The 4,162-nt window shown below is 55.4% G+C and overlaps 1 long non-coding RNA gene across 1 annotated transcript in view; it reads left to right on the forward strand.

Moving 5' to 3' along the window:
• LOC102762808 overlaps positions 1–700 on the forward strand; it is a 17,324-nt gene extending 16,624 nt beyond the window's left edge. Inside the window, exon 3 of the long non-coding RNA XR_435490.2 lies at positions 525–700. This is a non-coding gene — a long non-coding RNA (uncharacterized LOC102762808). The remainder of the gene's footprint in view (positions 1–524) is intronic.
• The last annotated feature ends 3,462 nt before the right edge of the window (positions 701–4,162 follow it).

Here is a 4,162-nt window from a genome sequence, read left to right on the forward strand (position 1 = left end):
TATGACAGGGAGGAAGGCAGCCTGGCAGATCCAGGGGCAGGATAGAGGGAGCAGCCAGGTGAGCTCTGACTCTCCATATAAGGTTAGTTGGGGAACTACTGTGACCACGAAGCAAGGCCCGGGGTCAGAGGAGTTCATGCAGTTGCTTAAGGTGCCGTTGCACCAAAAGAAGGTACCCGGGCTGGCCTTGGTGAGACTGGCTGCGGTATGGTATGACAATCTCTCCCGTGGCAACCCCATAGGTATTGACATCTTGATTACACCCGTCCGGGTCCCGCTGGTCATAAGCAAAACAGACATAGGGTCGACCAGTATTGGACACTGACTGGATGTCGACAGTCATCTGGATCTTTGTCTGGCATCGGAACAGAGGGCAGTCCTGAGATCCTACCTGCCAGGTGACTTGTTTGCTGTACTGGCAGTGGGTTTCATGGACCTTGAACCTCTACACATAAGCAGGTGGGGGTTGGTGTAGGTTGCTCAGGGCCAGGAGGAGAAGAAGGAGGGGAGGGCGACTAAGGTAGAACTTAGTGGGGCCCAACACCTCACATTTATAGAAGTCATGCTGCTCCGGGGTCCTCTTGAGTCTGGAGAGGTGGTGCCAGGACAGGTCGTCAAGCTGGGGTCGCCAAGCAGCTTGGCCGCAGTGGGGGCTGTGAGGATTACAGTGTGAAGTCCTGTCCACCTAGGCTCCAAGGCTTGTTGAGTCTGGAGGCGGTGCCACGACAGGTCGACAAGCTGGGGTCGCCAAGCAGCTTGGCTGCAGTGGGGGCTGTGAGGATTACAGTGTGAAGTCCTGTCCACCTAGGCTCCAAGACGTGTGATTGTAGGTTCTTAAGGAGGACCGAGTCACCAGGGTGAAGGGCTGGTCTTGGGAGTCCTGGTCGGTTGGCTCTGGCTTGGGCAGAAACCTGTTCTCGTGTTCTCGGAGCAATTGCCTGGTTAAAGACAGATATGAGATATATGTACCCAGGGGAGGGGGATCAGTAAGAAGATGGTGGTTGAGCAAGAAGAGTCAAAAGGGCTCAAGAAAGTGGGGCTCCTTGGGGTAGCCAGAGTTTGGTCAGGTCCATGGGCAGGAAGTCTGGCCAGGAGCTGCGAATTTCTAGAGAGTTTAGTTAGATGGTCCAATAGGTTGGAATTGAGTGGATATGATGCGGGTTTGAGCCAGTGACAGAAATCCAGCAGGATGTAGAAGAGGAGGGATTGATGTTCGAGAGTAGTGTTGATGAGGGTGGGCATAGGAGTAGGTCCAGGGTTCGTAAATAGAGAGTGACACTAGAGGATTTCCCATCCAGACAGTAGAATTGATGACTCCCTCATCATTCCATGTCCATTTCACCTGAAAATATGAAAAACCTGAGCAAAACTGGAGGGTCCCTTGCCAGGTAAGAGCCTGTGAGGAATGATGGGTCATCTGGTCCTGGATGGTGTCGCCGAATCTTCTTCGGGGATGGTGGGAGGCACTCGGTGAGCCTGAGAGAGGTAGGTATTGCAGTGAAAGTGGGAGGAATGTTAGAATGCGCTGTTATCCAAGGGAGAATGGAAGGAGCAGTGGAAGCCAGTGACCTGGAGGCTGGAGAAAAGGCGGGGAGGGAGGGAGCAGGTAGTGCAGCCTGTTCCCAGGCCTCTAGCCACTTGGATTTTATAGTTGCTGCATTTTTCCTTTGGGAAGGGTGTAGGGGGATGGGTCGAGGTCAGAGCAGTTTTCAGTTCAGAGGAGGGGACAGTCCTGAGGAGATAAGGAGATAAGGTGGAAGAGATAAGGCGTTCACAGCGGAGACAGCTAGGTGAAGACTGAGCTAGACGACTGTGGTCTGGGACAACTGGGCCCCATAACGGGACACATGGCAGTGGAGGATCGATGTCCCTGTAAAGGGAGGGGGCCAGGAGTGGGAGGAGCAGGGAAGCTGAAGGGCTCAGAGTGAGCTACAGAGTGGTCACTAGGATGGTGAGGATGTCTCGTCCGAAAAAGGACATGGGGCATGAAGGCATGACTAAGAACGAGTGGGTTATATAGCTATCATGAAGGAGGCGAGGAAGAGGTTTGGTGGCCAGAGGGCAGGTCGATTTGCCATCGATACCCATGTCCGAGATCTTGGAAGGATAAAGGGGCCCTAAAAAGGAGGTCAGGACAGAAAAGGCAGCCCCTGTGTTAACCGGGAAGGTGACCTACCACTTTCATTGTGACCCGAGGCTCAGCGAGGGTGATTGGAGTTATCGAGGCTGGGCTTCTTCAGTCTTCAGCCAGTTCCACCATGGCCAGCGGGTGGATCCTGGCCTGGAAGGGTGCAATTTAATTGCTCTGTAAATTTACCTTTGAGGAAGACCTTGGTGAGCGCTTGCCTCTCCCGGCTGGAACTGACATTTAGAAGCTGAAAGACTAGTTTCCAATGTTGTGAGAAGGAAGGAGTCCAGAGGTGGGAGGGAGGGGAGGAGGGGGTACAACTAAGGCATGTCTGCAGGTCCACCTTCTGTGGAAGGCAGGCCCCCCATTCTGACTGTGCCTGCTCCTCCAGGGCATTAAGAACCTTCAAGGCCATTTTTCACTTGATCTTGGACCTGGGTTTGAGGACTAATAAGGACCTTAAAGGTCAGGTTAGAGAGTGGGGGGCATAGATTCAGACTATGCCCTCAGTTCCTGGACGGGACTATAGCAGGGGTAGAATGGGCGCAGGGATGGAAGAGGCTGTTTTGGAGCTGACATTCTTAGGATTTGGGCTCTAGGGGAAAAGGGAGCTTCTGGTTAAGAGGGTCTGAAGAGAGCACAGCTGCAACCTCTTGCAAAGGGAACTGGCCAGCCACCTGTGAATTAAAGTGCTGGCAGTCATGGGGGCAGAGTTTCAGTGGAGCGCACAGAGGAAGGCTGGCGGTTAGACCTTACAGAGGGCACTGCATGGGATATGGGTTACTAAGGCAGGCTGTAAGGGAAGGGGAGAGGTGGCCTGGGTGGGCTTGGGAGACGTATTGGCAATTGAGTTTAAAAGCCACAACCTCCCAGGGGCAGAAGGGAGGAGGAAGGACAGAAGGAAGGTAGAGCCTAGGAATGCAGATACGCATGTGTACCAACTGGGAAAGCAGGGCAGGGGCGGGGCGGCAGGGGACTTGAGTTGCCGGCCCCCACAGCGGCTATGGCGTTATGGCGGCGGAATGGGGCACAGTGCTCACAGCAGCGGGGGCACAGCGCTCACAGCAGCGGCAGCATGTAGGGGCATGGGGTTGTAAAAGGTGGTTTGAGTTCCCGGTCGCCATGGGGTGGGCAGAAGAGGGGAGGTGTGGCTGGAGGAAGGTCTGGCAGGGAGGAGGAGGGGAAAGTGTGGACGGACAGGGGCTTACTCCTCGGGAGAGTGGGCAGCTTTTGCTAGGGGAATTCGGGGGAGTTCTCTGGTGGAGGGGTGAAGGGACACAGAGACAATGGCGGTGCCGTGGTCGCATCCCACACAGCACATGAACCCACCCCCACTTGCACCACACACACCTCAGGCTCGGTGGTGCAGGGTCAGCCCGGAGGGAGGAGGAAGGGCAGAGCAAGGAGAGATGGCGGAAGGAACTTTGGGGGAGGGATGGGAATGCAGAGAGATGGAGAGAGGCTGAGAGAGAGACTGAGAGAGAGAGACTTGGGCAAATTTCCCAGTTCGCTGGCAGAAATTACTGAGATCGGTGTGACGGTAAAGTCAGGGTCCCAGTTTCATACTGGGGCCATGCTACGTTACAGAAAAAGGACGCAGGTCCAAGGCAGGCCCAGCATTTAGCCAGATTGGTGAGCCAGAACCCTATAGGTGTGCTCAGGTCAGATTTGGAATTTGAATTCCCCATGCACGATACCCGTGGCCTATAGCGGGGCTAAAGGCTGGCGTCCCAGCGGTTTAACCCACGCTAAGGAGGGATGGAGGGACCATGGGTGGGGTAGAGGCATCCCTGCTATCCCCCAGGTCTGAAGGAGCCTTCCTGGAAGGGTCCAGAAAAGGCAATCCCTGACGCGGCTGCGTTTTACGGACAGAGACACCGGCAGGTGGGCGGCCACATGGAACCAGCACGGGGGAGGGCGGGACTCACCGCTGATGCTGCCAAACTGGGAAAAGTTGCTGAGCTGAAGAGATGAGGTCCTTATGGGTCCAGAGCCACGAGGAGGTAGAGGCGGGCACCCTGAGCCGGGGAGGGG

This window comes from Myotis davidii, unplaced genomic scaffold (genome assembly GCF_000327345.1).
Source record: "Myotis davidii unplaced genomic scaffold, ASM32734v1 scaffold1257, whole genome shotgun sequence".
NCBI lineage: Eukaryota > Metazoa > Chordata > Mammalia > Chiroptera > Vespertilionidae > Myotis > Myotis davidii.